General features: G+C 43.9%; 2 long non-coding RNA genes across 2 annotated transcripts in view; both read left to right on the top strand.

Moving 5' to 3' along the window:
* LOC134564910 (uncharacterized) overlaps positions 1-25,124 on the top strand; it is a 111,240-nt gene extending 86,116 nt beyond the window's left edge. The window contains exons 3-4 of the long non-coding RNA XR_010083700.1: positions 23,829-24,064; positions 24,335-25,124. This is a non-coding gene — a long non-coding RNA (uncharacterized LOC134564910). The remainder of the gene's footprint in view (positions 1-23,828; positions 24,065-24,334) is intronic.
* LOC134564916 (uncharacterized) lies at positions 49-23,813 on the top strand. The gene is made up of 4 exons (XR_010083707.1): positions 49-518; positions 7,238-7,333; positions 21,561-21,629; positions 23,479-23,813. It is a non-coding gene; the product is annotated as an uncharacterized LOC134564916 (long non-coding RNA).
* Positions 25,125-26,339: the final 1,215 nt, after the last annotated feature.

The raw sequence follows: 26,339 nt of genomic DNA on the forward strand, positions 1-26,339 counted from the left end.
TAGGTTTACAGTGGTCATGTGATCTCTGCTGGGCAGCAGTGGCTGGGCTTCCCTCCCTTTCTCTTTCCTCTCCGCCCGGGAGTTTACGGGGGGGGGGGGCTGCTCACCCCTCGGTGGCAAATCGGGATGGGCTCGGCCCAGCTGGGCCAATAGTTGTTATCAGAGGCCCAGCTCAGCCGGCTCCCTCCCGTCTCACCTGGCTCTGGGGCTCCAGTGGGTAGGCAACTTCCCCTCCCCTGCCGGGAGCTGATGGAGCCCGACCAGGCCTCCGGCCGCCTCTCCCGCCTAACAGGGGGAGCGGCAGGGCCCAGCCAGCCTGAGCCCGGAGGCACAGCCAGGCCTGAGCCGAGCCCCTCCAAGAGGGGGAAGTGGCCAGGGTCTAGCCGGCCTAGCCACTCCTCCTCGGAGCGGCTTCTGGGGCCGGTTGTTACTTGTTCTGCTGGCCGGAAAGGAAAAGGACTGGCTTGGACCCTCTCAGAATGGCTCTGGCTGGGAGTACAGAACTACCTACATTCAGAGTAAGAAATCTCCCAGAGCAGTGTCAGGTCGTGGCTGAGGGCTGGGAATGCCTCCCCTGCCTCTCAAACAAAGCCTTTCTCTGCTTGGCAAGAAAGACCTTTTTCTCCAACACTTGTATCTGGAAGAACATGACATTGTCCTTCTGTAGCCTGAAAATTGCTGCTCTGAAAGCCCCAGCAATTTACTGCAACAAATGTTTATCTCTATCACAGCAACTTGTATTTTTTGCCCTCTTTTGTTCACATTTTCTATTGAAATGATACATTGTGGAGGTTTATTTTTGTTGTTTCATGTGTTTGTTCTAGTCCCCAGCTCCAGGCATTGCTGGGCAATATTCAGTGTCAGGGTTTTTATGACAAGATTGAAATCAAAAGCATAGCAAATACATAATTCTTACGTCTATTAACATTCTAAGTTATTTTATGTGGCCTACTTGCAATTCCTAGGACCTGTTACATCTCCTAGAACAGGGAGTTCAAGGCAACCCTTTGCTTCTTGGTGTTATCCTAAATTACAACTTGGTTTTCTGAACCTGGGGCTTATTCATTTGGTTCAGAGTGCTCTCTTTTCATTTCCCTTTCTTTGTACCTATGCTTATTTTACTGGATTTTTCTTTTGGATTATGAGTAGCAAATGTGTTTGATGGCTCCCAGTGGAGCTAAGTACTAAAAGGTCTTAATGCAGATCTGGTGCTGCTGAGTGACTCGTGTTTCCCTTTGAATTGAGTCGGTATTCAACTTTTAGCTGTTCTTCTTCCCAGGGGAAGATTTTTTTTAAAGCATTGCTAATACATTTATTGCGAAAATACACATTTTACAAATATATTTGGTCCTTTGGTCTGGCACAGAGTGATTTTTCTGGAGAGACAAGGAGGCAGGTAACAGGATTTGTTATTTTGCCTTTCTGGCTTTATGGGACCAAGCTCTTCTCCCTCACTTTTGTTTGCATATCAGTACCATGTGGAATATAAATAACTGAGAGGAAATCGGGCTTTTAATAAGATATTTCACAAAACCTTACAGATATATTATATTTCATGTTGTAACACTTTGGGTTTCATCATCTCTAATTTCAATTCATTATTACCTCAGGAGCATTTGTTTTAAATATACATTTGCTGCTCAGCCAGTTTCTCCATCTTCTAGAGCTCTGCTGCTGCAGCTGCTGATCAGAAAATACAGTTTGGGGTCATTATTTTTGTGTTTAGAAATAAACAGCTGACGCATATTGCAAGGGTGTGTTGTAGCTTTCTGAAATGAAGTGTGGAACCGCAGTGAATATTCTGAGATCAAACATTTTTGTCTCTATGCCTAAAAAAAAAGTCTTTTGAAATAAAAGTTACTGATCCTAATTTTTACAATATGCTGACTGGAATAAGCTATTTTTGGGCTATTACATATGTACAGCCACTGAGGAATTGTCTGGATAAATGTAGGTTTACATCTTTTATCTGTTAAATCAAAGATCAAAATGCAAGATTTAAAGCTCAAGGACATTCTGTGTGTTTGTGACATTTCCTAAAGGAATTGTAGATAATAAACCTGTGACTGGATTAGTACAATGAGACTCATTGTAAATGCAGAATTTTCATGTGTGACAGATAAAACCTTGCCCTCGGTATTTTCAATGATACTTAAAAGAAACACCTTTGTTCAGTCTCCTTGTTTGAAAGCTCAGAAGGAATTAAACCCATTACCAGCCATAGTTCTTTGTAAAGGGTGTTCAGAGCTTGCCATGCTATTGTTTAAAAAATATCACAAATATCTGCATGCACATATAAATGTATGTAGTGGTGTACATAAAATTCCCTTCTGTCTCAAGATGTTTTATGTAGTAACATTTATTGCTTGCCATAAAAAACTATCTGTAAACACTTGTTGCAGCTATTAACTTGAAAGTTAGTGAGAATCTACCTTTCTTTTGCATTAGAAAAGCTATTTTGGGAGGATAAGCCTATAAAACACATGGAAGAATATCTGTTAAATAGGTAAAAATCCATTAAAATACAGGTGGACATTGCAGTGACTTAATGACTTGGAGGAAAAAAAAATATGTTTGCATATTCTACAAGTGAATTAGGAGTAAACTTTGAAAATGTCACAAAGGAGACTGTTATTAATATATATCAACATCCTCGAGCTACTGGCTGGCAATAAATGTCAGTAGAAATTTTTATGGCTTTTACAGCTTATCTGCAATTTGTAATAAGCTTTGTGCATGGCCCATTATTTTATGAGGGGGAACAACTGTCAACTGGATGGATTTGGAATGTCAGGAGTTCCATTAGCACAGGACCGGGGGCTGAACCCCAGCAGCTCCTGCCTCTGGACCATCCCTGTACAGAAAGGTCCGTGGAACTTGCTGCTCTCATTTCTTATTCTTTAGCTTTTTAAATTAATAATTTAACTTACATTTCTGATAGCCTCATTATCACCCCACCACTTCATTAACTAATCATTACAGCATTGTAGTTTATGGCTTTGCAGGCAAGGAGACTGGAGGAGGAACCAGAGCTTTGGGCTATGTAGCAAGAACTCTGATTTGCAAGCAGAGCCTGCAGCACTGTGAATTTTATGCCATTAGAAATCTTTTCATCTGTTTCTCTCTCTTTTTTAAAATTTTTTTTAATTTAAAACAGAAGAAAAAATTAATTCTTTCTCAGAATGATTCATATCCTGTGGATTTTTTCCTATTAGGCAATGAAGCTGTGATATTAAGATTGAGTATATAAATAATTCTCATAATTCACACAGAAGAAAGAGAAATAATTACCTCTGAACATTTCTTTATGAATGGAATTCTGTCAAAAACTGTAGTCATGCATTTCTGTACCCGAGCAGGTGTTTCTATATAAGGAAGTTAAACTAGAATTTTCTGTAGCCTGCTCGTTGCAATTGGCTCAGTACCAGCACAGACACAGTGATAGGGCTTTGGAAGTGCACCTCAAAGCCTAGTGTCCATCTCATTGGGCAAGGAGCCAAATAATCCCACCTAGACCATCGAGTATTAAAGAGCCAGCTCAAGGGGTGCACGAGGCTTTTTGGGAATGCCTTAGCCAGTGTAACTGTGCTTGGTACACTGTGCTCAGCTTATCTCTTTTCATTTTGTAATGTTTGTTATTTTTGCTGTTATTAAAACCTTTATTTTACAAAGCATATCCTGAGAAGCCGTCTCGCTATTTTATTAAGCCATTGCTCCGCTGGCTGGACTTTCAGAGGTATTGAGAGAAAACTCAATTAAAAACTTTAAGAAGGGAGCATTAATACAAATTAAAGTCATAGGGACTCATATTTTAAATACTTAATTCTGGATTTTATTTAACTTTTACCAGATCAATAAGATTTTTTTTAATTGGCAAAATGAATTGCTGAGGTAGAAAAACATTAACTATAGAATGCAAAATTGCTATGGTGAACAAATATATTTTATGATTCCTGTCATTGCAGAATGGCTGAACTTGTATGAGTTACCATCTTTGTAGAGCTGACCACAAACTTAAGTGTCATAAATACTTGTTTTGGAGCAGAATACACCTAATTTCAAGTATTTCTGCACAGTGTCTGTCTGTGGGGCTGTTACATTCCAGTCAGGGAATGCTGGAAGATGCAATTGGGCTGCATTTTTTTATTTTTGAAAAACTGGAAATCCAATGACATCTGCTGGGAAAATGGAAATGGTCATTTTTGGAGGTGCTGATACTTTATCTTGAACAGAAATCAAGAGGAGTGGAAGGTTCTCTGCACAAGAAATTCCAGTTCTCACTGCTAAGGACAGATTGTATGATATTAATGCAGCTGAGGAAACTTGGGCATACAGTCAGGCACCTGAGTATTATTTCAGGAAAAGACAAGATGTACCCTAATTTTTAAAATTGCCTGTTCTAATCCTCAGCTTTGAGGTTCCTTAACTGCTGTGATAATTACTGCTGACTGGGAGAGCCTGAGATGCTTTTCTGCTCTTCAAAAGCATTTCTGCAGTCCTACAGAAGCCTCTGCTCACACACAAATTCCTAAGCTAAAGAGAGATGAAGAGAAATATTTCAGCTATTTACAATGTGATTTTTATCTCAAGGTATATCACAAAATTCCACCTGATCCTACCAATGAATTTGTTTAGCACAGCTAAAACTCCTGAAATATCTGTGAGACTCCTACAGAAAGTTCTCAAATATTTTGCTTTAATTCCTGATAATTTGAACAAGTCAGCATCTCACCATTTGCTTACAAAGACCATATCCTTATATTTAGAAATTGATGTTGACTGAGGTGCAGACCTATTTACTTGGGTTTTTTTTTAATTTGGAATTAGATAATCCCTAAATATCCTTGATTTCTTTATGGAAATGCCACAATCAATCACAGTTTAGGAGTACAGTCTTAAAAAACAGCACATGGCATTTGCAGAGCTACAGAGAAAAGCCAGCCTTGAAGGCTCCTGTGCATCTTGCTGCTCTTTCATCTGCTGAGGACAAATTTCATGATTGTGTCTCCACACCTTGTAAAGGACTCACAGGACTTTTCTGCTGTGTTGTTTGTCTGCCTGCTTGCTGTTGGAGGCAAAGCAAGGTTAATGTGGGGTTGGAAGTGCTCTGGGATCCAAGGGTTTGAAGCCAGGATTTGCAGATACTGCCTGAAGAAAATGTTCGTGTGGGAGATGCTGCAGCCTAAAAAATGAGGAGGAATTCTCAGGTTTAGGCACAGATTTTTTCCTGTCTGATCTTTATTCAAAGGCAGGATTTAGAGGTGACTTTTTAGTTTTACCTGAGTTCTGAGCTCATAAGAGTTTCTGTCTGAGGCTGTGTGAGTACATCCCAAATGCTGACTCTGGCCATGATAATGCAGCTTCTTTATCTTTCCTTCTGCTTCAGAGTATTTGTGGTCTAATATCTCATTTTTTTAGTAGCCTCAACTGAAATCTGCATATTTTTTACTCATTGCTTTTGATGTGGTGATTATTTACAAAAGATCATCAGATGCATGGTTGTAGTGGAATAATTTTAATGGATAAAACCTCTTCCTTTTTCTGCTGGTCCATTGTGCATTCCCCTACAATGTGGCATGTGAGTCTCCAAGCCTAAAACCCATTGCTTTAGCACTGTATAAAATCTTGTCACTCCCAAATTTCCCGCACTGTGCACAGTTTTGTTCACTGCATTTCAAGAATGTATAATCCAATTAGAAAAAGTATGGATGAAAGCAATTAAAGCTATTAAGGAGATGCTGCAGCAGCTTTCCAAGAAGAGTTTAAAAATGTCCAGCCTGATGTGTGGAAAGTCATGGAACCAAAAGCTAGAATTGAGATGCATGCATGGAGCAAGCAGGAGGTTGTTTTTAGAATAAATAAAAGGCAATAATTTTCACTCAGTAAAAATGTCAGTTCTAAGGTCTCAGATCTTGCTTTTTCCATAATTCTATTTGTAATTTTTCAGCAGTTTCAGACATTTTGAACAAATTGCATAGAATCAATCTCTTTCTCCCAGATAACTAAAATAATGACATTTTCATTTCCATATTGCGCTTGAAATTGGTGTGGCTTTATTTGAAAAGTAAATTAGTGTTAGCAATTAGACCTTCAAAATTGTTGATTAGGTTCTGCAAAATTATGATGTTTAGTCTTCCTTATGAAACTGAAATTAGTAATTGAATGTGGGTAATGATTAGAATACTTAAAAAAAATCCCACAAACTTATTTTTACTTTCAAAAAATTATAACATTGTTTTTATTTTGAAGATCTGAAGGACAAAATGGCACAATGGAAATACTTGCTGAGATAACATAATTTCAACCTGCACCAAGTTCCTATGGCACCCAGGTTTCCAGAAACTTTGAAGATCAGTTCTATTTTTTAACAACAAATCGGTCTGGACTTTGAGGAATCGCAAAATCTGCAAAAATTAAGATGTGGAAATCAATGTATTGTGTTGATGACCTATTCAGCTTCCAGCTGTGGCTGTGGGTATTTCATGCTGCCAGACTGTCTCAAAATTATCCCTGCAAAGAGAAAAGTATTTGAGCAAATATTTTCAGATCTAGGGAGAAACTTGATGCCTTCTCTTGAGAGCATCGAAACAGCCACAGAATTTTGCTTTGACGTCAGGGCGCCAGGGGGCTCCGGCTAGTTTTCACCCCGGCCACACTGGTCAGGAGTGGCTGTCCTTAGACTGCAAGCAATCCAAGTAACAGTAGAGAGCAGAGCTGTTCTTTGCTCTCTTGGTCCTGGATATCCTTGATGTCTAGGTTTCAAAGCAAGGGTTCGAGAAGGCTCCCTCAAAATGGTGTTTATTCCCAAAGATGTTCCGAGAGAGACAGAGCTCAGGGTCCCATGCTTAACATTTAAAACGCGGGTCAGAGGGATAGGGCAGGTAGGTGATTGGCCCCAGGTTAGCACAGGACAGGGTTAGGAGAGACAGACAAAAGGACAGGGGAGGGGAAAATCTGGGATATAAACCAAAGTAAACCAGACATCAGAGGGTAACAGGAACAAATCATAACTTATCAAACTTATCAAAAACCCACCACCACATGCTTGAACTTAACAGCATGGAAGGGAGACACAGAAGGTATTGACAACTGAGACCTGTTTTTGCAAAATAAAAGCAGTGCTGGAGACAATCCTAAAATAAGGGGACTTTTCCCACCTGCAAAACACCATCCTCCTTATCTGGGTACTACTCTTACAGGAGGGGAGGGTTCAATCCAAGCCCTTTTCTCTTTTCAGCCTGACTGAATTCTAATTGAGAGGGTGAACTGTGGGAGTTGGCCAAGCTGAAGCAACTCTAAACCTAAGGCCATGGGAAATCCCTTTCTAGTTGTGGTGAGTAGTAAAGGTTCATGGGAGTTTGCATGTTAATGAAGTTGTTCCACATAAGGTTATGATTTTATTATTGGTCAGTTATGTTGTACAAATACGGTTATGTTCCCAGTTTGAGTTTCTGATTGGACTCTTACCCTCAGACCTACCCTATTTATTGTCATGTTTTCCTCAGTTCCGGGTCTTCGGTTGCTTACCCCCACAGAGTTCTCTTTGGTTCTGTGCACGGTTTTGGGGCACCGTCCCTATTTTCTTTTATCCATTATTTAAGTGTTCTTTTTCTAGTGCCAACTGTCATTCCCGCTCCTAATTATTTTCTTGCCACCCTCTGCCCTGAAGTCAGGGGACCTAAAGGTTTGTCGCAGCTACCCTCACTGCGACAACAAACCATGATGATCTGTGAATATAAAATCCTCTCATGCAATTTTGAGAAAGGGGCAATGAAAAGCAAATTTATAATCAACTTCAATGGCTAAAGTTTTTGTAGTCACCTGCCATAGTTTTTTTGCTGATTTATCTCATTCTGGTGCTCTCTTAAACAAATAAATGAAATTAAGTAATTCAGGGAGGCCTTTTAAAGGTGGCAGAAAAGCAAAAATTAAGCACTCTGAGGTGTAGTTGGTTAGAACTCATTTTAGTGCTTAATGTAGTCCTGAGCTTTTACACAGAACAATGGAGCTCCAGTATCTTACCAGATATATTTTATGTTATATTTAAGAACTCAACAGGTGTTTATAGCTGTATACAAAATCATAGCTTACTTGCGATCTTCTTTTGTATTAAAGCGGAACCATTTTAGAAGAAAATACCATTTTTAAATATCTCATGAAAGCATCGTCTATTTATTAATTTGTTTTTACAGTTTGGAATGTGGCGGGGGGGATCCCCAAAGACTTTGCTATTAGATCTTGTGCAAAAGAAGTCTGTCTCAGGCTCTTTCAGCCCACGGCTAAACATTTCCCTGGGAGCCTGGACACAACTAAATTCAACAGATCTCTACAAGTTCAAAGCACTTTATTGTTGTCGAACCCTGGAAAGACTGGGGACTAGAGTAACCTGAGACCAAACCAGTATGGTTTCCAGCACGAACTCCGCTTTATTCCGCGAGATGGCCGGTTAAGTACAGAGCAGATAGTTTACAGTAGCAGGTGCATTGTGATAGGCAGTGAGCATACAGAAGTATGTAAGCAATCTAGGATTAAGGTGGCTACGGAGATCTAGTGCCATTACCTCCATGCTGCGAGTGGCCATACCTTAACACATACCTAGCAGGAGATAAGGTTATCTGCTACTACGTACTCGGAACGTTCCGCGGCCTACTAGGCCCAGGCCTGAGGCCTAGTTTGGCCTAGTCTGGAATAGCTCAAATGGTATCTGTGAGCATATCATGCCCACGATACCTGAGAAACTCGGCCACAGTTCCCCCTTTTTCTTTTTGGGCTATCCAAACTGACGTTAAGGCACGGTCAGCTAATTTGCGCATGCATTGTATCAAGCAAGGCACTATTGTCAAAACTACTATGACAGCAATAAAGATCATTATACCAAAACGAACTAAATCTACAATCCACCCGGTGAGATTCCAAGACTTCAGCCAAGTGTCAAACGGAGTGTTCTCAACTACAAGATGTTTCATGTTGTCCCTCAACTGCGCTAACTGCTGATGTATCGACCGTGAGTGGTCTGATAAATTCATGCAGCACATGCCTTCAAACTCTTCGCATCCATGCCCCTGAGCCAAAAGAAGGAAGTCAATCGCGGCTCGGTTCTGGAGCACTGAATGGCGAATGCCACTAACATCTTCAGCAAGCTCACTCAACAACTTCGTCGTTATGTTAATCTGTTTCCCTGTCCAGCAGGCTAAATGTTTCAGTTGTGTGAGGGCTTGTGCTGAAGCAACTCCTGGGGCAAAAATGGATGCTGAGATCACGGCTGGAGGCTGCCATAGGGTAACTTGATCTTTGCAGTTGGGACCTAGTTGAGACATACTGCGCTTGACTCGTTGAGCCTTCCTTGGCAAGCCTAGAACCTGGTGAATGCTAGGTGCGAACAGAGTTAGTTTGCCAAAATAACACGGTCCTCCGACACTGTTTGGAGGTACTGTGGACCATGCTCTATCTCCGCAAACTAAAAAGATTCCTGGTGGCAATCTCTTAGCAGCTGTTGTCAATTGCGTGACAGATCTGACCCAACTATTACAATACTCAGAGTAATTGTAATACAATGGTGAATGAGGGGACAGCCACGTAGCGTGGCCTTTCAATTGCTGCTCATCTATGATTAATAGACTTGAATTCACTGCAAAGCGCCCAAAGACAAGACAATAGTTTCCTGGCACAGAACCTAAGAGATCAAGCTCCTGAGGTTCTGGACCAGCAGTTCGAAGGTTTCGCGCTATGGCAGCAGCTTGTGGCCCTAAAGCACCTTTTGGGTCAATGCTGACAGGGGTTAAAGACTTGAACTCTGCCATGGAGGTCAGTGGAACTCCAATCAAGCAGGTTCTAAAAGGATTGGATGGCGTCGCTAGAGATAGACAAAAGGAATCCTGTTTAGTTTGTTTGGCCCAAGTAACCCACATGTTCTCCCTTGTGTCAATGTCAAACATCCCTGCTCTTATTTTTACTACCACACTGATTAAAACCAACACGCTCATGCTTAACATTTCACCCATTGTGAAAAGCACACAGTGTAGCACGCAGGCTATCAACCTAAAACCCTAACCAAGAACTTATCGTGCCTCTAAGTGTCACACAACAACAGTGCAATGATATAATATTAAAACAGTCAATTTTCAGCACTCTCCGCGTCTTCTTGAGGTGCTTCAGGTAAGTCGTCGCTGTCTCTGTGAGTGTCACCGCCGGTTGGTATCTTTTCTTGTGGACACGCACGGGTAAAGCGACTCGGCACCCAGACAGGTCCTGCTTCTCCTGCAGAAACACACTTTCCCGTCAATGCAGCTGCGATAACATGTCCCTGTTGCTGCATTGCATTCTGCATTGCCGCTGTGAAAGCTGCTGTTTGGTTGGACTGTTCTGCTCTCGCTGCTCTCACCAACATTTCGTCCACGCCACAGCCTTGAGGGAGGGAGGCCAGGATGGTTTTCATGCGTGCGTTGGCGTTCTCAAATGCCAGAGAACGAAACAGATGGTCTCGCACCTCGTCAGGCAGATCTGGGGCATCCCTCAATGCCGTAGAAAGACGATCAATAAATTGAGCAAACGATTCGGTGGCTCCCTGTTTGACGTTGGCATAGGATGGAGGCTTCTTTTTGTCTGGCACCAACAGCAAAGCTCTGTAGGCTAGTGACTGGGAGAGTTGATGGATTTCGATGGGAAAAGTCAGCTGTACATTCGTCGTGGCATAGGCTCCTTGGCCCGTCAGCATGTCCGGCTGAATCCCATAAAATGGATCTCCCACTATTTGATGCCTGTTGGCTTCCTCGGTTGCCAGGCGTCTCCACTCTCTTTCAAAAATGAGGAACTGAGATGGCGTGAGCAGAAGTGCTGCAATGTTAGAACTGTCAGCAGGGCACAAGAGGTCAGCAGTGAAGATGTATTGTATAATACTTTTGGAAGCTTCCGCACGAATTCCATACTGACTAACTGTCTGCTTTGCAGATTGCAGTACTTTCCATTCATGCGGTTGCCATCTGGCAACGTTCTGCTCAATCACCACAGGGCACGCTATAACATTGGCTGCGTCAAAGTCCTTATCGAGGATGGCATGTTTTTTAACTTCAGCCCAGCGGTTCAGAAGCGGATCAGTTTGGTTGGCAGGCAGCGCCATCTGCTGGGCATTGGATGGCAACGCCTGCTGTCTCTGTATTGATGACAGAGGTTGTATGGTACATGGTTTCTGCGGGAAAGTTTTGGATAATTCAAATGTCCCTTGTTCCAGCTGACTTTGCCGGTTAGAGAGCTTAGCAAGCTCTGCTATAATTTGCTGCAGCTCCGTTGATCTCTGCGGCTTTTCCGGCGCTTGCGTTGCACAGCTGTTATCCGATTCCAAAACTTCCTCGTCCGAGTCAGATTCTGGCAGAGGACAGTGAGACGCTCGTGGATGGGTGGCGGGTCCCACTGATGCAGGCTGTGGGGGCGCAGGGATCTCAGGTTGAATCGAATTCGCGTTGTCCGATCCGGCCATGGGCGCCGCCATGTTCTCTGTTTTTGTTTTTGTCATGTGGGCAGCTGACGTCAGCTCCTGTTCCGGTGGGGAGGGGTTCGGCTCCGCTCCGCCGGTGGCACCGCCTCTGAGCCCGCCTCCTTGCTGCGTCACTTGTGCCCGCCCTGCGCAGCTGCCGATCCCGCCTGCCTCCTCTTTCGCCACGCCCCTCGGGTCTGGCGGCTGGCTCGTCTCCTCCCCCACGCCATTCTCGCCGAACCGCGGCAAGGACACTTCCGGCCTCTCGCTCGGTCTCTCAACCGCATGGCTGGCTACGTCTACCACATCACGGAGGGAGGAACAGAGAGGGGCCGCATTCCCTTTCACCGGATGCGTGGAATTAATTCCGAAAAATCTCGCAACCCTGGATACTTTTTTCCGCTCTTCCGCTTGGGAAGGAACGGTCTCCGGTTCAGGAGAGCAAGGGGCCGTTCTCTCCAGTGCGGAAATCGCGGCTTGGGCAGCTCTGCGCTCCGCGGCAAAGGTTTGTAGCGTATTTATAATTTTCTTCCACGTGACGCCTAACTCCGAACAGAGTTTTGCGTCTTTTCCCTGTGAAACTACCGAGTCCCACAGTAAATCTCCGATCTCCTTCCATTCTGTCTCGCTAAACAAAAGCGAGGGCTGCTGTAACTTTCCTTTCTTTTTAGCCCATTGGGCCAGCTGATTTATATCAGAATCTCTGATCTTTTCGCCCCGTTTCGAGACAGTGGACGCTAACAGCTGCGTGGCAGCTATGTAATCGCGTTCCGTGAGTGAATCCATCCGCGCCGCTGCTCTTACCTTCTTTCCACTGACAGTGGGTGGCACTGTCGCCTTCTAATCAAACCAATCAGCCGACGCTCCCCAGCCTGCCTCGGAATTCCGGACTGTAGATCGCAAGCGACACACACACGTCCAAAATCAAGCGAGGGCTTCCAGCATTTAAGCTAATTAATTAACAGCATTGAAGCTAAATAATCCACAGCATTTAAGCTAATTAATACACAGCATCGAAGCTCTATATTTCATTAAAATCCAGGGCTCTGTCTCTAAGTTTCGGGCGCCACTGTTGTCGAACCCTGGAAAGACTGGGGACTAGAGTAACGTGAGACCAAACCAGTATGGTTTCCAGCACGAACTCCGCTTTATTCCGCGAGATGGCCGGTTAAGTACAGAGCAGATAGTTTACAGTAGCAGGTGCATTGTGATAGGCAGTGAGCATACAGAAGTATGTAAGCAATCTAGGATTAAGGTGGCTACGGAGATCTAGTGCCATTACCTCCATGCTGCGAGTGGCCATACCTTAACACATACCTAGCAGGAGATAAGGTTATCTGCTACTACGTACTCGGAACGTTCCGCGGCCTACTAGGCCCAGGCCTGAGGCCTAGTTTGGCCTAGTCTGGAATAGCTCAAATGGTATCTGTGAGCATATCATGCCCACGATACCTGAGAAACTCGGCCACACTTTATATTCAGCACAACTTTCTATTTGTACTGCCTTCTGGTTTTTACTTTTAGGGATGCAGCTTTTCCTACTTAATCAAATAATGTCTCATTACACAGTGGTGTGCAAAACAAAGAAGTGGCTTTTTATTCTTTTTGGTTTTGCTGTGGATGTTCATATTGAGGTATTCTCTGTCTAAACCTATATTTTTGTCCTTCGGTCTCGGGTTTGCCCCCCCGAGATTAGGGTGATAAAGTGTCTCTGTCTTTTGAGGAGTTGTGTGTCGGGTGCAAAGAAAAACATGGAGTCTTCAGGTTTCTAGTTTTCAAGGTCGCGCTCTTTGTTTATTATTTCTTATCTCTCAAGCTCTTCTCGTGCCCTGCGGTGCTCCGTGCTGCAGCAGGGTCACTCGTGGACTCCTCCTGTCTGGGGGGGTCTTGGCCTCTTATAGTACATATTAGGTTTCCATTATTTACAATTAATCACCAATACCCAACACATATGCTAGACAGGTCATATCTACTTTGACCCTATCCAAACGTGCTACCTTCACAGCAGAAATGTCAGACCAGAAGAAGAAGAAGAAGGACAGGACCACGCCCTGAATCCTCCATCTTGTCCTCTCAAGTCCACACACCCAAAATACATGCACCCCAGTGATAAACTGATTACTGTCTATTTCCCACCTTGGTGACTTGTAACTCCTCCTGCAATGTAGGTAGTCTCTCCCATGGACTGAAGTTGAAGCCTGTGTCTCCCTGGGCTCTGTGCCAAGGTCTACAACCCCCCTGTACAGATCCCAGACCCCGCGTACATGTCCCAAACCCCCCTGTACATGTTCCAAACCTCCCTGCCCGAGTCGCAGACCACTTTGACAGGGTCCCTGACCCTCCAGGGTGACCAGAGGGGTGCCCTGGACTCCAACACTTCAGCTTTTTCTGGATTCCAGCTGAAATATTGGGAATGGTGGAAATATTCACCACTGAGATTGAAATGTTGCCATTTTTCTGTGTTGTTGGATAGCTATTACAAGCATTTATGGCTGTGAAGAACTCCTGTATTGCTTGGGTTTAGTCTAGCTTGTATCATGAGTGGCAAAGCAAAGATATACAAAATAACGATCAAACAAGTTAAAATAAAACCAAGAGGGTGACTTCTCTCAGTCTAGCGGAGAAAAGGCCAAAAGTGGCAAACTGCAACTACTTGGAGTGGATTTCATATGAATTTAAGCTCTAATTACTAATAAGATTATTGATTAATATTTAAGGCTGCGACTTTAATTCCTTTTGTGGTCTTCAAAATGCAGCTTTGTTTAAAAAGAGTTTGTTTGCTTTCTTCCCATTCACATCTCTCTATTTTGCTTGAAAAAGCAAAACTGCAAAAAAAAACCCAGACTGAATAGGCTGGCAGGGTGCCAGCATGGCACACAGGGGAAAAATAAATGTAAAGTCATTGGGAAACTTTAGGACTAATTCCACCAAAGAAGACTTCTGAAGATGTCATGGGTTGGCGCTGGCCAGATGCCAGTGCATCCATGAGTGTATGTTTTTCTTAACAAACTACTGTGAGATGTGGTAAAGAACAGAGCAGAGCAGGCCCAAAACTTGAAATATAAAGAAAACTTTATTGAACTACATAAGAACAGAAAATAGAAAAAGAAAAAAAAACCAAAACAACTAAACACACAAAAAACAGAAATGAAAACCTCCCAGAACATTTCTTCTCCTCCCCTAATTTCCACCCATTCCACACTCTAACTTTTAACAATTACACGTTACCCTCCATCTTACTTGCTTAAACCAAAACCCTGGGTTCCCAATCAGTCATCATCACTCAAAAAAACCAATCTTCAATTCATCCAGGGAGAGAGGAGTCTCTCTAGCACCGTAGACCTCCCACAGGAAACAGAGGTCCACCCTCCCATGTTCCCATGTCACCCATGGCACCGCCTGGAGAAGTCTGCCATGGTGACACCCTCCTTTCCATGTCCAGTGCTCTCACCACTGTCCATGGGCCAAAGCTGCATATAGGGCTCTTTTAAGGATGCTCAGCTAAGTCTCATTTCGGGACAGCAGTCCCCCTCATCTTTCCCCTGGGACGAGGGTTCCAAGAACAGAAATCTTCATCCCTGAAGGCAGAGGATGGCACCACACCCTCTCCCTCTCTTCTCTGTTTGCTCCACTCTTACAGTGGCAGTCACTGCAGCAAAGTTGAGCCAACTGCATCCACCCAAATACAGTCTATGTTTAAAAGGACTCAGGTTCAGTCTATGGCTAACATTATGCAAGAAAAGTCCAGCCCAAAAGCCATTCCTCTCCATCTCTGCCCTTTATCATCTCAGTCCCAGGCTGTCTCTCTCTCTTCTCTCAAACCACCAGCCATGAGAATCAATGTCTGGGAAAAGTTTTCTTCTGCCAAGAAAGAGCTAAAAGTCTCTGGCTCCCGGCAGGGCTGCAGGCTCAGGCACTCGCAGGCTCAGGCACTCCCACACGCCGCTGGCCACCTTCTCCCTGGGGGGGGGGGAGGTGATGGAGGGAGGGGGGACGGAAGGCACCTCCACAGTTCTCTACCCTTCCATCCTGGATGGGGGCTGGCTCAGCTCCAGTCCCTTTCACTCTCTGCCCCCCCTCCCCCCCGGGGCACCAGCCTACCTCAGCCTGGCTGCATGGTTTTCCCTCCCCCTCCCCCACCCAGCCTTGTAACCTGGACAGGGGAGGAGGAGAAGATGCTTCTCTGCTGAAACCAGAACCAGAAAAAGGAAAGTCCTCTGGAAGTCCTTGCTTTTAACCCCTTGTGTTCTCAGAGGAGTGTCCAACCTCTCAGTGGCTACTCCAGGTGCCAGCATATAACCTGACCACTGATTGGTTTGCCCACAACTTCCTGGAAAACTCACTTCCCCCTCAAACCAGGACAGAAGATATTCCAGATAAAATCTTGGAACAGATCATGATATTTTCATTTTTTAATATGCGTAATAAAATAAAAATACAGGCATCCATTTCTATGCTACAGAGATTTACTCCAGCTCTAAGTTAACAATAACTGAGTAAGGCTGGGGAGCATTATTCCTTTTCCCTAAGAAACAGGATCATAATTTTGAAGTTATTAAAATGAATGTCAGTGTTTGACAATGAAACCCCCACATGTGTAGCATTGCTGATTGGTCTGAAGTGAATATGGTGGGAAATCGATGATCCAAAAACTTGGATTTGATGTGGGTCACAGAAAGGTTTATTCTACATACATCTCTTATTTAATACTGCCCTAGTCCAGGAGGTGGCCTGGAATATCTGAAACTCAGCCTAAAGGCAGCTGCATATAAGATATCTGCCTGGTATCTTGTGAAAATATCTCAATTATTGATACCAGCTGTCAGGTTTTGCAGAAGTGGGAGAAAAGTTGAACAAGCTAACTCCAGGCAATGCTTATTTCAAACAAGGGAGGTTATATAGAGATATTAATGTTATTTTGAACCCCAAATTAATTTTTGAACCACACAGAATAATCTCATGTTAATTTGGGTGGAAAAATGTAGACAAATATACATATATAAATGTATATATATATATACTTACAATCTTATACCACAAATGTTTCATAAACTTTCAGTATTTAAGTGCCATAGAAAATGTAAGGGGAAAGAGCATTGGGTTTTTTTGGGTCTTTTAAAAAATTAGCTCACTTGTGTTAACTTTGTTGTGCATTAAAAGCAGCTCTTTGATGAATATTAACTTTCTTTCACTTTGCTAGAAACTTTACCTGATTTCCTGATAGTCTGAATCTTTTCATTTATAATTGAAGCAATTCCCCGGGGTACCTCTGTACCCCAGGGGTGCTTCAGGTGAGGTGGCACTGAATGGGGTGTGACATACCCCCTTACGAGCTCTGTGGGTCCTGCTTATCGATGCTTTAGGCGCAGGGACAGATGGAACAGCAGCACGGGTCTTGGGGGTTGAACAGAGGTGGTTTATTCAACGCATGGTGGAATCCAAGACGCTATTGCCCACATGGAGAGGGCCTTTATGCACACAGAAATCTGAAGGGGTCAGGGTCAGGGTGATTACCCAATGATGGCAGAGCAGGAGAGGGGAATTAGAGGAAACAACGTGGGTATATGCTAATGCATTGGACAAGGGAAGGATTGCAACACCTGGGTTGGACTAAAAACTGGGGAAAAAACAGGAGTATGCTGGGTTAAACCATAAAATGAAAATATGGATAAATATGACTTAAAAAGCATGCTGCAACAGAGATCAAAAACGATAATGGTCCAGCTTATGTTTCCAAGGAGTTCGATAATTTCCTGCAAGAGTGGGGGGTGGAACATAAGGGGATCCCGTGCTCCCCCACTTTCCAGGCAGTGATAGAAACAACTCATCAGGCATTGAAGAAGACCTTGGGACATCAGAGAGATGTTAGAGTCAACAGTCCACAACAATGACTTTGTAAAGCTCTGCTTACCATGAACTTCCTTAACTGTTCATTTGAATACCTTAATCCACCTGTTGTCAGGCACTTCAACCAGAACCATTGGTTGAAGACTGAGGAGAAGCTGCTGGTACTGGTAAAGGACCTTAAGACTTGGAAGGTCAAGGGGCCTTTTGATTTGGTCACTTGGGGACGAGGATACGCTTGCGTATCCACCCCCACAGGTTTGAAATGGGTTCCACAAAATGGGTCAAATCCTATATTCCCCCCAGGGAAAAGAAGGCCCAGAAGGCGGCCCCAATTTCACCTTCCTGACCCAATGATGTGGCAACTGCTTCTTCTAGGTGATGGCGCAAAGGAAGTGTGCAACCCAAACCCCATGTTATCCCTAACCCAGTGCCTTAGACAGATTGTTTTAAACTGAACTTACCTGTGCATGTTATTTTTAGATTTCTTTTAAGGGCATCCTCCCGACCCCCCAGATGAAGCCAGAACTTTGTTTTCTGTTGCTTCTGACTCAGGCAGTAGTACAGGGAGATGAATGTGAGGACTCTCAAGGGAGGCACTGCCACGGGGAATGTCATAATTTGTAAAGGATGTCTTGCTAGCTGTTCTGGTTGTCATTTTAATTTGCATACCCTTTAGGACTCTAAAAGGAGTCCTTACTAAGTGTACTAAGAAAAAAACGACCTCTTCCAATGTTACTGTGACTGCTGTTGAGAAATGGTGGAAGAGGCCAGAGACAGCAGTTTAAGGGGTTAGTCTCCTCCCTCCTTTCATTCAAAATTAAGCACAAAAAAGAGGGAGATGTGGTGGTGGGTGTTTGATAAGTTGTGGCTTGCTCCTGTTACCCCCCTGGTGCCCGGTGTCTGGTTTGCCCCAGATCTTCCCCTCCCCTGTCCCTTTGTCCCCCTTTCCTGACCCTGCCCTGTGTTAACCTGGGGCCAATCATCGACCTACCCCACCCCTCTGCCCCCCGGTTTAAATGTTAAGTGCGCAGGACCCCCCACACTCTCTCCTGTACCATCTGGAAGAATAAACACCTTTGAGGGAGCCTTCTCGAACCCTTGCTTTGAGACCTAGATGTCGAGGATATCCAGGACCTAGAGAGCAGAGAACAGCTCTGCTCTCTACCATTACTTGGGCTGCTTGCATTCTGGGAATGGCCATTCCTGACCAGCATGGCCGGGATGAAAGCTAGCCAAAGCCCTGCGGCCCTCTGAGATCACAGCAGCACACTTCTCCCTAACTCCACACTCCACCCCAAGGTCACGCTGCACTTGCACAGAACAGTTCCCAAAGAACCACCCCAAAACTTGCAGGAAAAAGAACAACTGCTTGGAATAATGGAGCAGGAACAATGATGGCAGCACATATCTCCCTGCAATGAGTAGCAGGAGAGCTCTGCCAGAGATGGGCTGCCATTGGAACTTTGTTCTGGCCACAAGACTCTTGTTCTCCTTTTATTTGCATCTGCATAGGTGAAGGGGCTTTGATGTCTACAAGAAAGTTCTGAGGGTTAGACTTTTTTAAATAGGGAGGGGAAGAACTGAGTCAGCCTTGACCCCATGACTCCTCTGTGCAGGGCTGATCCCTCACCACTCAGTAAAACAGCTGCTGATTAAAAAAAAAATAGCATTATAAAAATGCAAAAAGGAAAGAATGAGGAATCAATGGCTTTAGGTGAAGACCTTTCTCGATTCTGCTGGCTGGAACAAAGGAGGCATCACCAGAAATTTCATTCACAGAGTGTGGCCGAGTTTCTCAGGTATCGTGGGCATGATATGCTCACAGATACGATTCGAGCTATTCCAAACTAGGCCGAACTAGGCCTCAGGCCTGGGCCTACTAGGCCGCAGACGTTCAGCATACGTAGTAGCAGATAAACTTATCTGCTACTAGGAATGTGTTAAGGTATGGACACTTACAGCATAGAAGTAATGGCACTAAATCTCCGTAGCTACCTTAACCCTGGATTGTTTACATACTTCTGTATGTCCACTGCCTATCACAGTGCACCTGCTAAATGTAAACGACTCACTCTGTATATAACCTGCCATCTGGGTGAATAAACGGGAGTACGTGCTGGAACACCATATTGGTCTGGTTTCACGTAGCTCTAGCCCCCGGTCTTTCCAGAGCTCGGCTTCAACAGAGGACTGCTTTGAAACATAGTGCAGCACTGGAACTGCCCAAATGTCTCAACAGCGTTGTACTGGAACAGATTTGACAGCACAGGGAAGACTCACAACTTTACTTCCAGGGAAGCTGGGGCAATTCACACTGGCTGAGAACTCAGCCCAGTTTTAGAAGACTTTCAATGAATCACTTCTAATACAGTGCAGATGTAGCAGATGCATCTCTAGGATTTCAGACCAGACTTTGGGTATAGAGAATTAGTTACAATTCATAATGACATTATTTCCAGATGTCTGAAAGAGATCAGAAGAAAACTAACAACTATTGAGGGACCAAAAATACTGTGTACTTTTAAATATGCAGCAAGAAATATATCAAGTTTCAGAAAAGGAAAAAATTCCTAGGAAAGCTATACTAATAAAATACACAAGATTTTTGTTGGAGTTCTTGTCTCTTCCCTGCTCCAAGGTCAGGATAAAAATACACGGGAAATGCAGATGTTGAGTTTGGTCTTGGTATGTTTATTATTTCTTATCTAAGTTACAGTTTCACAAGGTGTGAGCCCTGTCTAAGAAGGCAAGAACATGTCCCCTTCTAACTTGTTTCAAGGACTTTAAAACCATAAGCAAAATCAATTAAAACTTGACGCCTACGTTATTTTTATTGATAATCCAATTAAAGATCACTCAATGTCCGCAATGCAGGCTTTCACTAAACAACCAGAAAAGATCACCCAAACCCGAAGAGGAGGAGGAAGAAGAAAGTGAAGAAGGACAAAGACAATGAAAACAGGGTTTCTAATGGGATTGGAGACAGAGCAAACGCAGATATGACCAATATGGTTATAACATACGTTCTCTCCGTTTATTCCCGAAATGGCTGCTTTTATACAGTGTCAGATAGTTTACAGTTGCAGGTGCAGTTCTATTGGCATTCAGCGTGAGAAAGAATGCAAACAATCTTAGTTTAAGGCAGCCACCGTGTTTCTATTCTAACTGTCCTAGCTGAAGCATGCACACACCTTAGCTTAATTTCTAACTGCGCCACAGGTTTATCTACTACTACATGGGCCGAAATCTGAGGCCTTGCAGGCCCAAATCTGAGGCCCAGTTTGGGATAACTCAACCTTCATTCCATAACACATCCTGCTCTTGCTACAAGACAACACCCCAAATCCTCCATCTTAACTCGTGTATTACTATACACTAAAACCCCAAATCCTAAGTTTTTAGGACTCCAACAGGTTTTCAAGAAAATGTTCCTAGCACAAAGTTGTTCCACCCTTGAGAGGCAAATATAAAGTTTCCTTTTAAAATTAGGTTGGCATTTTATAATAGCAAAAAACACACACCTGTATAAAATCACTTCCTGGAACACCTGGAATGAGACTGGAATATAACAGGACAAGGACACAAAAAGCCCCTTCCATTTCAGTGAGAGGAATTACAGGTAAAACCAAGCACTTCCTGACCCAAATAACCAAGCACCAAAATAGAATTTTTGTGCTTCTCCACTGCACTTCTAGGACCATGCTCAGGACAATGCTGATCATTCCACTTGTCTGAGACAACTGGCATTCAAAATACATTTGGAAAAAGAACAGGAAAACATAAAAACCCCTGAGAAGTCTAATTATGAGGTAACAATACAATCCTCTTCATTTATAGAAAGATCCAGAGTACTGAAAAATAGGCTAAGTCAAGTTTTCCTGTGGAAGAGAATCCTATTTATATAATAATTAAGGAGCCTTTCATTCTTTCATGCCTACATTGTGCTAATAAGAACCGGTTTAATGTAGTAACTCCAGAGGGATTCACATGCTGACAACAGCTAAAAACTTCATAAATACCAGTTGTAACACTTCCCAGTTGCATTTCTGATCTGAAACAGCTCAGAAGTGCGGGAAAACCATGATGGATGTGCACTTGGAAAGTTAAGGGGTAAGATTAGAGAGAACTTTTTTCTTCAAGTGAGAGAAGCAAGAGTCAAATACCAGATGTAGCTTCAGCTTTATTGTGAATTCTCTTAAGAAAATCTAAGCAAGCTTTGCCTTTTTATTAATCTTATTTCCAGGTGATGCCTCTGAGCTGTTTCTGGGTGGCCTTTGCTGGAAAGATTTTGAGGCTTGAAAATTTCTCCTAGGTATGTCCAATATGAGCTTTAAGCAAATAACCAGCTGACGTATTTTAAGAGGTGACTTAATTTAGCATCCCTTGTGAATCATTAATTAATTCATCATGTTGATTTATTCCATACATTGCCTGCTTTGTCTATTCCCATTACTTCCTATGAAAATTAAAAATTCTTTTAATTATTGAAGACTTAGGAAGACTTAGGAAGCCTTTAATTTATTAAACTATTTCTCATGGATTACAAATACATCACACACAAGTGACATCTCTACAAGAGTTCCAACAGTAAGAAAATATTCCAGAATGATCCTCGTAAAGACTGACTGAGCACAACCTCTATTACTGATTCACACCACTGCTCATGAGATGCCAGCTGCAGCTTTTTCCTCTGACTACAGCTGAGAAATCAAGTTTATTACACGGCCCTGCAATGTTTTAAACAAGATCCAGCATGTTGTAGAACAAAATATATATTTCTGACTTTTCACTAACCATGGTACATTACTAACACTTCAAGGAAACAACTTTATGAGCTGAATTTTGAAAGCACAGCTCACATCTGCTGCTTATGTTCCCAACCTCAACATGCTCCAAATTTCATTCACTCAGACAGCAAGTGCAGTTTGAGGGGTCTCTCAGTAGAGTGCAAATGGGTCTGGGATTTCTCTGAGCTGTCTGTGAAAAGCTCCCAGAGGTGAAGAATTTAATTCTTCTGGTATGGCAGCTGCTTCTTGTATGAGCTGCTTCCAGGCAGTAGAAAAGTAGAAACCCAGGGCAGAGCAGGAGAACCCACATGAACTACAGCAGGTCGTTGTATTTTTCTGAATGTCTCTGTATAGACACACAACACGAAAGAGATCTACTCTGAATTTACCCAGCTGTGAGGCTTCAAATCACAAGATTAATGAGATTTATACTTTATAAAATAGTGTTATAGGTTGACACAGTTTGGGTTTTAGTTAAAGTGGAAACAGTTCCCCCAGCACCTTGGAATTGTTTTGAGACAGGCACCTATCAGAGTTCATTTTAAAATATTGACATATTGTTGGACCATTGAGGAAGCTAGATGCAACTTTGAGGAATACCCATATAAAATTTTGGGTGAGTCCAAGTCAGCCTCTTTCCTTCTGGCCGCAGAACAGGTAACACCGAGCCGGGCCATTATGTTAGAACAGCCCAGGCCATCTGGCCTGCTGCTTCCTTCCCCCTTGGGGGAGGAGTCAGCTCAAGCCTGGCCAGGCCCTGCCGCTCCCCTGTTAGGTGGGGGAGCCAGCTGGTCCGGGACGCCCGGCTCCCACGGCTCACCGGCCGCCCAAGCTGACCCAGCAAAAAGACATAAAAAAACTCTGCAGCACTCCCAAAATTTGTGCTGGCCACTCTCAACCCCCGTCACGGGGGTAGTGACCTCCCGTGGTGGCTCAAACCCTGCTTCAGACAGATTATCGTTCAGAAGGACAGAGCTGATAGGGGAGCTGATTCTGCTGTCTTTCTCAATCCCAATTCCAGAATCGCAGTCTTGGATATTCTCTCTCACAAGTAGAAAAACTGTCTCCCAAGGCCCCAAGAGCATGCCCGCATTGGGATCTCCATCAAGGACGGATGCAAAAAGACTTTTCCCTAAGGTTTTCCATGGGGTGATTGAAAGTGCTTTCTCAGCACTATAAAAAATTCCACGTGTCTTTCCTCAAGCATACAGTTCTCTTACGTGTCCATTGGGTAGCTCGGCTTCATGGGACATCAAGAATGATCGGAGAAGTTCCATTAGGAGTCGATCTTCCAACAGAATAGTAGATTTAATGATTGCAGCAGTGGAAAACATTTTTTGGGTTTTTTTTTTTCTTCCTTTTCTTATCCCACAGCTTGCAATTTGACCATGTGGGCGCCAGATGTCGCTGTGAGCCTCGCTTGAAAAGACACACGGAGCCAGGAATTTGGGAGAGCAGAAGCAGCAGGGGACAATTCCCGCATTGTTTATTACTTCCTATTATATACTTTTAGCAAGGTGACCATGGATTGGAGAGTGGTATTCCCACCTCTCAACCACATTGGTCAAAGGGACTGTCACACAGTCATTCCTCCCCTTGGAGAAGAATGTAAAACAATGATAATGTTTGCAAAACATTGCTGTTTCCCTGAAACGAGCCTGAGAAGGTTCTACTTTAATATGAACGCTCAGCAAACTAGGTGTCGTAGTTTGAAGGGAAGTGAGTTTTTTTGGAAGTAGTGGTCAAACCAATCAGTCTTTAGATCTGAATATTGGCACCTTTGTTGGCCACTAAGAGGTGGACACGCCTCTGAGGACACGAGGGGTTAAAAGCCGGATTTCCCAGCAGGACTCCCTCTTTCCTGCTCTGCTTTCGGAGAGGGAGCGTCTTCTCCTCTCCCCTGTCCGGGCCTGGCTAGGCCGGGTGGGGGAGGGGAGCAAGGTGGGCCTGGCTGAGCAAGGTGGGCCTCGAGGTGGGGACCAGAGGGAGCTGGAGTGGAGCTGGTCCAGCTTCCATCTAGAATGGAGGGGTGGAGGGAGAACTTTGGAGGTGCCTTCCGTCCCCCTCCCTGTCCCATCCCGTCCCCCCCCCCCCCCCCCGGTCCCGTCTCTCTCTCCTCCCCCCACAGAGAGAAGGTGCCGAGTTGGAGCTGCTTGTGAGAACTGCAGTGTCTGCGATCGCCTGTGCCTGACCTTGGTGGTGGGAGATAAAGCTTTTAACTCTTTCTAAGGCAGAAGAGAGTTATCCCTGGACGCTGTATTCTCATAGTTGGTGGTTTTAGAAGAGAGAGGACAGCCTGGGACCGAGAGGGTAATGTGAGATGAAAAGAAGCCCCTTCGATTGCCGGAATGAAGAGGAGTGGCTTATGAGGCTGGACTTTTCTTGCATAATGATAGCCATAGACGGACCCTGGACCCTCCTGACTATAAATAAGACTGTGTTTGGGTGGATGTTTTTGGCTCAAACCCAGATACGTTTTGGCCTGCTTCGTGGAGCCCCCGGCCCCAGGGGTAAATGGGGGGGACCTGAGTCCCAAAATGAGAAGATGGCTGGTTTTTGGTACTTGGCCAAAACATCCTTAAAAAGAGCCCTGTTGCAGTGCAGGTCCATGGACGGCAGTGAGAGTGCCGGACATGGAAAGGAGGGTGTCACCCTGGCAGACGCTTCGAGGCAGTGCCATGGGTGACGTGGGAACACGGGATGGTGGACCTGTGTTTCCTGTGGGGGGGGCGGTCTGTGGTGCGAGAGAGACTCCTCTCGTCCTGGATGGAATGTGGATTGTCTGAATTTTAAAGGATGATGATTTGGATTAGGAACCCAGGGTTGTTGAGGGATTAAGCAAGTAGATGAAGGTAATGTGCTGGAGTCAACTGAGTGAGCATGTATGGAATGGAATTGGGGGGAGGAGAAGCAGTGTTTTTGGGAGGTTTTCTCTTCTGCTTTTGGGTGGCTGGGTTTTTCTTTCCTTTTCTATTGTCCATTGTTATGTAATATAATAAATTGTCTGTCTGTTTCAAGAAGTAGGCCTGCTCTGCTCTGTTCTTGACCACATCTCACAGGAGTTCATTAGGTAAAATATATCCTCATGGGTGCATTGGCATTTTGTCAAATGTCAACCCATGACACTAGGAAATCTCATGGTAACAGTATGTCTTGGGCATACTTCAGAGAGGATGGAATTAGCTGGAATATTATAAGGGTGTTGGCATAACTCATGGAAAAGTGCACTTTTTATAAAGCATACTTTCACTTTCTAGAAAATATGTCAGACTGGTATTCTAAAAGACATTTTTTGTCAGCAGTACTGATAGAAAATGTAGGAGTCTGCTTCACTGAATATGCCATTTAAAGTATATTTAAAGTCAAAAGTAGAGAGGAATTTATATGCAAAACAATCTCATTCAATAACTTATAATCAGAACAAAACTGCTGCTGATTGAACTCAAGGTCTCTATTAACTATATGGAAGCTGGACAGAGCAAAGCAGAACACGACCAATATGGTGAAATCATACATTCTTCTCTTTATTCCCAAAATGACCGGTTATATACAGTTTCAAATAGTTTACAGTTGCAGGTGTTTTCTAATTGGCATTCAGCATGAGAAAGAATGCAAACAATCTCAGTTTAAGGCAGCTACTGTGATTCTACTCTAACTGTCCTAACTAAAGCATGCACACACCTTAACCTAAATTCTAACTGCGCCACAGGCTTATCTACTTTCACACAGGCCCAAGACTGAGACCCAGCAGGCCCAAACCTTAGGCCCAGTTTGGGATAGCTCAAACTTCATTCCATAATACATCATCCTGCTACAGCTGATTACCGAGTTTCTGGAAAGTAGTTCAAGGGGAGAAAGAGCTGAAATTTCTGCTGTTTGCAGATTTATTTAGCACTTAATCATTTGGGATTTGTTTGTAAACAGATTGCTTAAAAAAGCAGTTGGTGGATTATTTCTCTTTGTTTGATGCAAACCCATAAATGTCCCCTCTGCCTCAGCCCCCAGAAGGTGGAGGGAGCCTGAAGGGAGAGGTGTCAAGGGCGTTGTTTGATGTCTGACATCAAGCACAGCTCTGACAAGGACCTGGCAGGAAATTGGGTTTGACAGCTCATCTCGAGTGCAAACCAAGACAGAATGAGGCCTTGCCAAGGATGGGGTTAAAGCTGCTCACTGTAGCGCTTCTGAACATGACATCACTCACGGTGACACCGAAATACGATTTAGGGAATGAATTA

This window comes from Prinia subflava (assembly GCF_021018805.1).
Source record: "Prinia subflava isolate CZ2003 ecotype Zambia chromosome W unlocalized genomic scaffold, Cam_Psub_1.2 scaffold_22_NEW, whole genome shotgun sequence".
In the NCBI taxonomy this organism is placed as follows: Eukaryota; Metazoa; Chordata; class Aves; order Passeriformes; family Cisticolidae; genus Prinia; species Prinia subflava.